A 12,500-nucleotide genomic window follows, 5' to 3' on the forward strand; every position below is an offset into this window, starting at 1 on the left:
TGTGTGTGTGTGTGTGTGTGTGTGTGTGTGTGTGTATATATATATATATATATATATATATATATATATATATATATATATATATATATATATATATATATATATATATATATATATACGGGTCTACTTCTAATGACCGAAACGCCGATTCGCCGACAGTGAAATCACCGACACGAAACAACCGACAACGCAGTTGACCGACACGCTCGAATCCCGACAGACGGAAGACCGACAAGGGGAATGTGTAAGCGCGACCTGGTAAGTATGCGATAGTGAGGGATTTAGGAGTAGGGAGCGGACAGGTAAGTGTGCAATACTCAGGGATGTAGGGTTAGGGTGTGTGATAGGTGAGTGTGCGGTAGTGTCGGAGCTTGGGGTTCGGGGTGTGTAAGTGAGTTAGGGTTAGGGTGCAGGTAGGGAGAGTGTGCGGTAGTGTCGGAGCTTGGGGTTCGGGGTGTGTAAGTGAGTTAGGGTTAGGGTGCAGGTAGGGAGAGTGTGCGGTAGTGTCGGACCTTAGGGTTAGGGTTTGGGTTAGGGCTAGTGGATATGTGTTGTAGTGTACTGTGTTGTTTACGTGTAGTGTGTCGGTGTTATGGTGTTCGGTGTTTCGCGTTGTCGGGTTTGTGTGTTGTCGGTTTTCTGGCGTCGGTGATTTCACTGTCGGCGAATCGGCGTTTCGGTCATTAGAAGTAGACCCATATATACATATATATATATATATTTTTTTTTTTAAGACAGCATTATTAAAAGGTTTGAACACACATACCATCAAATGCTATAATACTGAGCATGCAAAAGCTGAGAAACTAAAAAAAATTCTCTATATATCACAAAATGTTATCCTCAATGTCAAACAATAATTCCCTGTGAACAGTTTTCTTGATGTAAACTTCCTTATATATTCACCTGGAAAATGCCCTGGACAAGATTATATCAGATCCTCCATATCTTCTATTAGCAAGGCCCTTGTCTCACACAAATTTACTGTGTGAAGGCTAGTCTCAGATTTGTCTGAATAGCGATGGTTTTATGTGAAGGCTGTTTTTAAGGTAAGTTGTAGAGACAGTGTTGAAATCAAGGACATACAAGTTGGAAAGAAAAAAAATATGAAGAATTAAAGAACATGTGATGCAAAGTGTAAATTTTAAATAGGAAAAGAAGAGACTGGAAGTGCAAAAGATGATTTTTAAAATATAGATTATGTTGTACATTCAGGTGATATGAAGGAAGAGGCAGATGGGGTAGAAGGAGTAGATTTTTCATATCATAGATCAGTATAGGTTGTGTCAGGTAGTAAAAAATATTAAAAGAAGTGAAAGGAATAAATGGTTAAAAGGGGATTTAAATAAAAAGAAATAAATGAAGAAGGTAGTAGGCTATAGAATGATCATATGGCAATGGCAGTATTTATGATAGTTGGACAAATTGGTTGATAGTGTTTAAAGAGAAATATATAAAAAAGCTTTTTCGGTGGTAAATAGAAGGTTCAAAAAGAAGTAAAGTGGAATATATAGAAATGTGGTAAATTATTTTGAGAAAGCAATAGAAAAAGGAAGTAATAAATTCTGAACAAGAAAAAGAAAGTGTATGCAAAAATATAGAACTAATGAAGACAATGTTGCATAGAGAGATTTGTTTTAATCAAATATCTTTAAAGGGAAAGAAAGATGTTTCACCCTCCACAGGAAAGAAGGGAAAGCAAAGAAAGGCAATAAACAATGAAAGGTATATGAGACTGGGGTAGTAAAATGTGAGCAGGAGCAAGTAATGGAGATTGTACAAAATATGTGAAACAAGGTTCAGGAAGACAATGAAACAGGGAAAGGAAAAAGTAAATACAACTTCTGACAGAGCAAAGGTATTTTCCAAGAAAAAAATGAATTTAAATAATTGGAAGAAGTTATAGAAAGAAGGGAAGGAAGAATGAATGCCAAGCTTAGATGGATTAAGTTATGGATATTATAAGGGTATGCTTGTAAGTGAAAATAAGGATGTGTAGACACTATGAAACATGTTTAGAGGAAGAGCTAGAAGCTAAAAAGATATGTGCTGGGGTGATTAAAATTATATGAAGAAAGATGGTTAAAAACTATTAAAAAGTGGTGGCCAAGGCCACTGGGGAATATGATGTAAAAAATGTGAGCTGTTTTAGAAGAAGTAATAAAGGAATTGATGTATGGAGTAAAGGGAACACAACTGAAAGAAATGTTTCAAACAATAAAATAAGTAATAGATGTTATTTAAAGGAAAAATAGCAATATAAGGTTGGTCGCATGTAACAGTAAATGCATTTGATGCTGTAAATCATGAGGCAATTTGGAAACTTTTAGGGGGTTATGGAGTTGTAAAAATAATAAAAGCACTAAAGAAGTATTATGTAATGCCATGAGTTTGTCTGTAGTAAATTCTCACTTAAAAAAGGAGATAAAATGTGAAAAAAAATGTGAAGAGGAGTCCAATGAGTATGTGAGGATAGGAAATTGCAAAAAGTGTGCAAATGGATGATGAAAACTGAGACAATGGTTGAAGGGGTTAAGTTAAGCTGGATTAAGATTAAATAGATCAAAACATAAAGGTTTTGGTAAAATAAAGCACGTAAATTCCCTGTCATTTGCATTCTAATAAACAAAAAAATACCTATCCGTCTGTAGCAAAATTTGTACAACAATTCAACTGACCCACACATAACAAAGACCTTCTACATATATCAGAAGCTAATAAATCTGCAGGCTCTTCCCTCCACTCTCATTAAATTAAAAAAAAAAAAAACTGGCTCTCCATCACCCCTAACTTAGACAGTACTGCTCATTAAAGTCATTCGTACTACAGCTTAAATCTCATTTTCTCAACTCCTGGCTCTGCAAATGTGCAGATTAACACAACACTCCTCTTCAGCTTACTCCTCTAAAACTTCATCCCTGTTCAACCTTTGCCATATCTTCCTCCTATCTGTTCTGTAACTCAGTCTCTCCCCCCTTTTGTTATACTCCTTCACCATCGAATATCCTGCCATCTATTTACCAAGTACAGCTCTCTCACCAGTATGCCACTGGTAAGACATTTTGCTTTCTGTTGAAAATAGCAACAATATGGAGTCTGTATATTTTGTCAAATTTGAAATGCAGTTCTCCAACTTTTGGAAAATTCTGTAAAGACTTTTAAATGTAAGTGTCACTTATGTTTGAGGGGCACAGCCCCCCACAAAGGGGATTGTGGGGGGGGTGAAGCCCCCCACTTCATTTCATATTATATTGTTTAGTTTAGCTTTAATATTGCTTAGTAAAACAAAATAAAGTGGGGGTCTTTTCCCCCCACACCCCCTAACTATATATTCTAACTCCAGGGTCGCACTACAGTGGGGAAGGGGACATATCCCATTTTCTTGCCAATAATACTTGTCGGTCAAATGAAATTTCTGTCATTTGGTCTCGGGAAAATGGGTGTCGGTCAATCGGAAGTTAGGGCAAATGAAGTACACTGTTACATATATATATCTATACATATATATATATATATATATATATATATATATATATATATATATATATATATATATTAGTAGAATGTAGAATGGTGTAAACATGTTTGGAATCGGGTTTGGTGAAACAGGAAAATAACAGAACATTTGAAAGAAATATTGGATGAAATAAGGAAGTTAGTTGGTTGAAAACATTCTATTTACCTTAAAAAGAAGTATTTGAGAAGTAAACAGATTTTTTCCTGGAAAAAATGGAGAAAGGATTGCTAAAGATTTATTCCAGCTTTATTTGTGGATCAAAGTTGACATGGCATTGCATACAATAAGGAAGAAGGAAGTTTGTATTTAAAAAAATCCAGTTATAAATTTTGTCTATATATCTCATTTGGAATTTAAAAAAAATGTGAAGGAGAAGGAAAGTGTGTTAAGGAAAAGTGAAAACCAAAAGCGTAGATAAAGGAACAAAACCAGATAAAAGCGTATCCAGACAGCCAAGCAGAGGCAAACGTTCAAAGAAAGTTGGTAAAAAGCCTTCTTTATTCCAAATAAAACAAACAACAACCTGTAGCACAAGCGCTTTCGCTCGGACTCTTCCGAGCTTTTTCAAGTGAAACCTTTCACTTGAAAAAGCTCGGAAGAGTCCAAGCGAAAGCGCTTGTGCTACAGGTTGTTGTTTGTTTTATTTGGAATAAAGAAGGCTTTTTACCAACTTTCTTAAGGAAAAGTGAAATACAGCATAATGTAAAAAATGAAAATACACACACACACACACATATATATATATGGATCTACTTCAGTAGATCGAAATACCATAAAACAGAAATTCATAAACACGAAATGAAAACATCGTAAATTCACATCTGCAATTGTTAACAAAGCCGAATGTTTTAAACAACAAATCAACTAAAGCCCATGCCCAGAAGTCACAGGAGGAGTTGAATGGACATTGCGTGAAACTCAGAAAGACATCTTCTTCAGTGTAACTTAATATATAAGAGAAAAATCTTTCATGTTTACAGATTGTGAATAGAAATCTTGGTACAGTGAGGATCGAGAAATTAACCCTTTTCCCAACTGTAATGCAATCTTGGAGTTGGTATATATAATTTGCAGGGGGTGTGGGGGGCACAGACTCCCACATGGAGGGTGCAGGGGGCTTGCCTCTCTGCAAAAATGTTAGAAACTTTTTTTTTTTTTATTTAAGTTATGTGTATTACTGTACAAATTTGTTTCTGTGTTTCACATGATGTCCATTCAAATCCTCCAATGATGTCTGGACATGCTCATTAGTTGATTTGTCATTTAAATCATTTGGTTTGTTACCATTTGTAGATGTGAATTTGAGATGTTTTTGTCTCAATTTGAGTTTTGGTGTTATGATATTTTGATCTACTGAAATAGCTCTATCCATATACATATGGATATATCTATATATATCTATATATATCTATCTATATATATATATATATATATATATATATATATATAATGCACACAAATGAAGAATCACCAGTGAAAGCAAAAATAAGTCAAATTGTAAACTCTAAGGCAAGTCGAGGAGCAGGAGTCAAGAAGTCAAATATATAATCCAAGAAAATTTATTGTACAAATGGTGAGCGCTTTCACAAATAAATTGCTTCATCAGATCAAATTCAAACAATGATGTCACATCCTTTTATACCCATTAAAATTCAAATGAGCCAATCATTCATAGGCATCACCTTTAAAGCTACAATGCACAAAAAAAAAAATATATATATATATATATATATATATATATATATATATATATATTTTCAAAAAACTTTTTATTGAATTTTCAAACATTGAAATAAAAATACAATAACAACAGAATTAAAATACATATTGAGAGAAAAAAATGAAAAATTAGGAGATATATATGATAACACAATTTTGTATGATAAATGCTTATATCTCAATGCAGTCTGAGAACATACAATAACTATCTACAACATATACTAATTTTAACCAAAGAATATTTCACAGTAGATATAGATCTAAAATGAAACAGGTATATAGATATAAAGGAGACTGAGGTCTATGAAACCCAAAAGGAGAGTAACCAACTATACACTATAAATGATATGTAACACCTTTTCTATAGCTTTGTTGATTTGTGCCAACTTCTTGGGACTTCTCACTATCTTTTCTGTGCACTAATATATGTACAGGCTAGAATTTTGAAATTATTCCAATTCAATTTGGTACGATCTAGCCAATTTTGGGTGATATAGAGTTTTATAAGTGAACATATGTATAATAGTACTTGTGAATCCAATTTGGAAAGATAAATATTTGGTATGTGTAGTAATGCAGTCTCCCAGGATAGGGTGGATTTGTGATAGCCCATTTTCTGTAAACGGACTTTTAGAGAAGTCCAAAGTTTATGTGAATGATAGCAAGACCATAAAATATGTAAAAGATCTGCATTAGGGTGAGAACAACAAGAACATGAGGCCGATTTATTAGCGTCAAATTTGTTAAGTTTAGTAGGAGTGAGATATGCATTATTATTAATCATTAGTTGAGTGTAAAAGAGTTTTTTGAAAGGCGAGTATTCTAATGTATTTTTAATAGCTGAGAGTTTCTGATCTATAGATATATGAGAATTGTGTTTGTCCCAATAATTGGAAAAGAGACAAAATGTATTATGAGTTATCTGATTTATAAGATTATAAGATTTAGATAACATTTTTTCTGGAAGCGTAAGAACTTGTATGACCACGTTATAATTAGTGATATCTGTGTTGTCTACTTTGGTGTATGGAAACTTAGCATTGACAATATCTCTCATTTGACGTAAAATGGTTAAATAATTAGAATTGACTTTAAGTATTTTACGTATATTAGTGAGAGTTTCATTTTTGTATTGTATCAGATCCCAAACAGTGAAATCTTTGATCAGGGGAAAGTTTGAAAGATTAAAAGGAATATTATCTAAATTAATATTAGGATTTAAATGGAGAGGTTGCATTAATTGAAATGTATTTTCTAAATTGACAAGTTTTAACAATTCTTGAAAAGCAAAAATTTTTTGTTTTAAAAAGTTTGAAATTTTTAGCTTATTCATGACATCTAAAGAAAGAAAAGGAAGAGCTAATGGATTAATATTTTTAGTTAAAATGTGTTGATACCATAATTTTGTCCAAATAGGGTATTGATTATACCTCTCAGTATTTATATTCAAAATAGATAATAGTTTATTGGCCGAGATGATCAAATAATAAAGATGAAAATTCGGAAGACCAAGTCCTCCCTTATTTTTAGGAGAGATTAATTTACTGTAAGAAATTCTCACTGATTTGGGAAACCATAAAAAACTAGCCAGGACTTTATTAATTTTTGAAAAAAAAGATTTTGGAATCAACTGATCCACAGCATTAAATTGAAATAGTAATCTGGGGAGAATATTCATTTTTATTATTGCTGCTTTTGATAGAAGTGATAAATTAAGCAATTTCCATCTGTTTAAATCAAGTATAATAGATGACCATATTTTAGCTAAATTATTTTGAAATGTGGAGAGACCATTATGATTCACAACAATCCCCAAATATTTAAAATTCTGAACTATCTGGAAAGCGGAGTCTGGAAACAAATATGATTTGTGAGCAAGTGAATTTATGGGGAAAATAAGTGTTTTTTGAGTGTTAATCTGATATCCCGAGGCCTCAGAGAATCTTTCAATAGAACCAATTAGTTTTGAAAGGTCAGAGCAGGGTGTTTGAAAATATATTACAAGATCATCTGCAAAAGCCGACAAACAAACTTTAGTGTTAAGAATTCTAGGAATCTTGTGAAAAGTATTTTGTGTTATATATAATAATAAAGGCTCTACATATAGATTGAATAAAAAAGGAGATAGCGGGCATCCTTGCTTTGTGCCATTAATGATCTTTATGCTTTTGGATACTTTCTTATTAATATAAAGAAAGGTATAAGAATTTTTATATAAAATTTTAATAAAGTCTATATAAGAAGATGGTATATTAAAGCAAGACATAATGTGAAAAAGAAAATCCCAATTGACTCTATCAAAGGCCTTAGCAGCATCAAGGATCAGTGCGTACAATGGGTTTGAATCTTTTTTAGTAAAGTGTATAAGAGAATCTATTGTCAAGGTATTATCCCATGAATGTCTATGTGACATAAAGCCCGCTTGCTCCGAAGAGATCAAGAATGGTAAGACATTTTTTAGTCTAAAAGCAAGTAAAGAAGCTACGATTTTGATATCAATGTTGATCAGAGATATAGGTCTATAATTATTAGGATCAGTTTTTTCTTTATCCCTTTTCAAAATTAAAATGGTTTTTGAAGTGTTCCAATACAGGTCAGATATACCATAAATCATTATATAATTAAAAATTTCAAAAAGAAGAGGTGAAAGCTCAGATGAGTAAGTTTTGAAAAATTCAGGTGTAAAGCCATCTGGTCCCGGAGATTTACTAGTCTTAAGTCTGCTAATGGCTTCCGATATTTCTTTAATAGTCAACGGGGCAGAGAGTGTATTCTTTTGTTGATCGTTTAACCTAGGAAATTTAATAGAGGACGCAAAGTTCACTATATGTTGTTTACATCTAGACTTGTTTTCCTTTGAGTATATCTCTGAGAACAATGATGTAAAGAGCTGCATAATTTCCAAATCAGTATTATAGAACTTGTTGTTGTGTTTTAGTGACGAAATTCTATGGAGGGATTGATTACCTTTAATTATTCTGGCTAGCACTTTAGAAGGAACCTGTGCCCATTCAGAGTATGTAGCTAAGAACCTTTGCTCTGATATGGTAAGATTTTGTTGATGTAGAAGCAATAGTTCTTTTTGGGAGTTTAATAATAAATCATATGCAGAGGAATTAGGACACATTCTGTTTTGATTTTCCAAAATCTGGATTTTTGTTTTCAACTGTAATTCTTTATTTCTATATTGTTTTTTAAGATATGATGCTTTGTTAATTAATATACCTCTAAGAGTTGCCTTACATGCAGCCCATTGTATATCTAAAGGAATATCTGATTTACCTAAATTAAGATATGTTTCTTTCAATATTTCAATTATTAGTTTATGTGTATCTTCATTTGTAAGTAAGTTATTATTCAGTGTCCAACTATTATATAAAGATGTATCTAAAGTATTTAAAGCCAAACTAATTCCGAGAGATATTCTAGAGTGGTCAGAAAAAAATCTGGGTTCAAGAGAATAGCTAATTTTCCTTTGAGTAAGGAAGTTGGAAATAAGAAAAAAATCTAATCTTGACCATGACTTGTAACATTTTGAGTAGTATGTGAAAATGTCCTTTCTATCATACTGTGTTATGAGAGAAATAGGATCTATGAGGTTAAGATCTATTATTATTTCTTCCAGAGCAATGGAAGCTTGGAAGTTGTACGAGGAGGATTTACTAGTACGGTCAGTGTCTGGATTAATGATAGCATTCCAATCCCCCTCTAAAATAAAATAATGGTCTTTAAAAGAGGAGAGAATATTATAAATTTGTATAAAGAAGATATGTTGTTGATCACACAGGCCGTAAAGATTAAAAAATATAATTGGTTTATCAATGTTATGGAAACAGGAAATAATGTAACACCATCTTCCATTAATGTCATATTTCGTATCAGAAATGGTTCCCTGAAAATTATTTTTAATTATAATGGCCACTCCACTTGAATTTGTACTATTACCAGCTGCTACTATCATCTTAATCCATTTCTTGTTTGTTTCTTTATCGAAGTCTTCTCTGTTTAAGTGTGTCTCTTGTAAGAAGCATATATTAGCCTGTGACTTAAATAGAAGATGAAATAGTAGGGATCTCTTATTTTTATTTTGTAATCCTCTCACATTCCATGAGTCAATATTTAAGGCCATATAATTAAATAAAAATGAATATATAACATATACCTAAGGTTTGGCAGATTGTATTTATAACTATAAACCTCAGTTCTTTGTATTTATTATAGTGTATCTTGATGTCTCCCAAAAAAATTATTTTAAAGATCCTATAATATTCCTTCCCAAATATCCCGGTGCCTAGCCACCCACCCCCTGCTAGAGAAGAAAAATATAAGTGAATCAAACAAGTGATTTTGGTTAACGCTATCAATATCAATTGCCTCAAATTAGCATAAAGAACTTTATATAAAAGCCTAACTAAACAAAAAAAAATTTTTATAATATCAAACATATTTACATAACTAACTAAATTCAAGATGTCCAACATATTTAATCCCTGCTCACGTATATAATACACGAGCTCTAAATTTAGGTAGAATATATAACAATTTAAAGAATTTCCTCAACATCATATTCTAAATATTAATATGAATCACATTTATATAAATTACCATGTATGAAAAATATATGAAAGATAGAATTAACATTACCCCATACATATGATATCTTCTGGAAAAACTAATATTGATTGTATCAAGTATAAATAATGTTTTGGTTAAGTATGAAATATTTTATATATAGCAAACAAGATGAATAAATTAAGCAAATAATCATACAGTAAGATATGTCATGTTACACTATAGTGATATTGTGAATAACTATGATAGTAAAATCTAACTCACAGCATAAAACATATGAAATATGGTTCTAGAACCAGATGTGCCTGTATCTTAATAATAACATTTACATACTGACACACAACATTGTCGATACTTGTGTATCTCTTATCGCTAAATAAGTGAACATTGTGTTTAGAGGTCTATCCCCCTTATGTCATGTAATTACACACAACAATCAGGAACTTCTAATCTTTTACCTTGCAGACTACAAGAAATAAACTATATCTGCCTATATATAACAATTACTAATGTGTGAAGAAGAGCTATCCAAGCAAGTATACAACAAGAAAAATGAAAGTCCACATATGGTATTAAATAAATCAAATTTTACATAAATCTATGCATAAAGAAAAGTAAAATTAAATCACCCAACTTCACACAATTCTCACATTGCTGTGATGATTACATACAATTTTATTTCTATCAACTATGCTAGGCTGACTAGACACATTAATCTAATGTAACGCTCAGCTGGGGAGCACAATACCAATTAAACAAGACATCACTCCGATACATTTCTTAAATCTAGCTTGAGCAACTCAAGCAAAAAACTGTCTGCTGTAGAAAAAAAAGAAAGACAACCACTGCATGCTATTCTAACATGCTTGCTACATCTACATTTGCCCCCAATATCGTTTAAACAGAAAATATGCAGATATTTCAGGCATCAGGGATCGTAAGAGCATTCAACTCAGCAGCCGAACAGCAAGGCTGCAGACAAATTTGTATGTTGCCTGGACCAATGGATGTAGCCGCAAGTGCTGTCATGACAGCATACAAAGAAAAACAAAGAATCAAACGGGCTACACTCAGGGTAGATTACAGAACATCTTGATGTCTGTATAAATTAATTAAAACACCATTCATAGCATAAAAATTAAACACAACACTTGAGGAGCAATGTCTTACCATTCCACTGAAATGCCCAAACCGGAGATTCTTTTCGCATCTCAAAGATCCAACAAACACAAATTGCAGTAGACAAAACACGAATCGCACTGCCACAACCTATATTGGTTTACATGAACAAAATCACCCTACAAATTATTCGATATACTTTTGGCTGTTGTGTTTCAATTCCAGTATAACTCGCTTTGTTGTTGTAGTGCCAATCCTACGCAAAGTTCACTGTGTGCCAGGACATGACTAGCGAACCGATGACATATAGAACTGAATTAGACACTATCATTAGCTGGATGCAAAAAATAAAGAAAAATACACAGTTTAAGCTATATATGTAAGTAGACACTGTAAACCAAAGCCTTCATTCAAAATGATTCCAGCAGCTGTTCTCGGTGAATGATGACGTCACAGCCAGCCTCGGAAGATCCCTAGAAGGCGCGTGTATAAGTAAAGACAGCAGTTAATGAAAGAAGAAGAAAAATCTTCACCCTGGCCAACCTCAAGAAGCGGAGATTCTCCCTCCAAAATACTTACAGCTGACACAGGGCACTGAACTTTTTAAACCTGAAAAATAACAAGCACACTACTTCGCAGTTCACAAATATATTTGCAATGCTTATTAAGAATCAAAAGCCAGCACCACATTCCTGAAAAATATATGTTCACAATGAGATCAAATCTACCTAAAAAAGGGAGGAGAAAAAATACAATATATATATATATATATATATATTTTCTGCACATCCATAACTAAAATAAAAAAGTAACAAATGGCAGATATTTCCTAAAGGAACATAGTATTAACAGAAAAAAAAATCACATTTGAAACCAGTTTAGAAGTGACACATTAGGAGACAGAGTCAGGAAGCTTTTTGAATACTTTAAAAAATATATCTTTTGCTTCCTTAGCATCAGAGCATATAAACCTTTTATCATTAAATGTAAAAGACAAGGTATTAGGATAAGACATGTGGAATCTTATCCCTCTCTTTATCAAATCTGCACAATAGGGAGAAAGTTTCTGTCTGTTTAATTTTATTTGAGAGGGAAGATCTTGTGAAAATGACAGTTTGTGAGATTTCCATAAAAACTGTTTTTTGCTTTTTGCTGCTTCCAGAATTTGAAAAGTGTCTTGAAAGTTTAATAATTTAGTATAGATAATCCTTGGTGAAGAAGAATCTTGACTTGCACGTAATGCTCTGTGAGCTCTTTCTACAATTATAGTTTTTGAGGATGTTTCACAGTTTAACAATGTTTCAAAGATGTTCCGAGTTACAGATAACAAACTTTTATTATCATAAGATTCTGGTAAACCACGAATAATAATGTTGTTTCTACGACTCCTGGCTTCTAAGTCAATAATTTTGGCTTGTATTTCAGAAATAACTTTATCTTTTGACTTTAGATTACTTTCTAATGAATCAGTTTTTATCTCCAAAGCTGAATTTCTATTTTCAATTATGTCTATTCTGTCATTTATTTGCTTTAGTGTTTTACTAAAGTCAGCAAATTGTTCTGAGAAGTTTTG

This window comes from Protopterus annectens, chromosome 4.part0 (genome assembly GCF_019279795.1).
Source record: "Protopterus annectens isolate FY-2018-M chromosome 4.part0, PAN1.0, whole genome shotgun sequence".
NCBI lineage: Eukaryota > Metazoa > Chordata > Ceratodontiformes > Protopteridae > Protopterus > Protopterus annectens.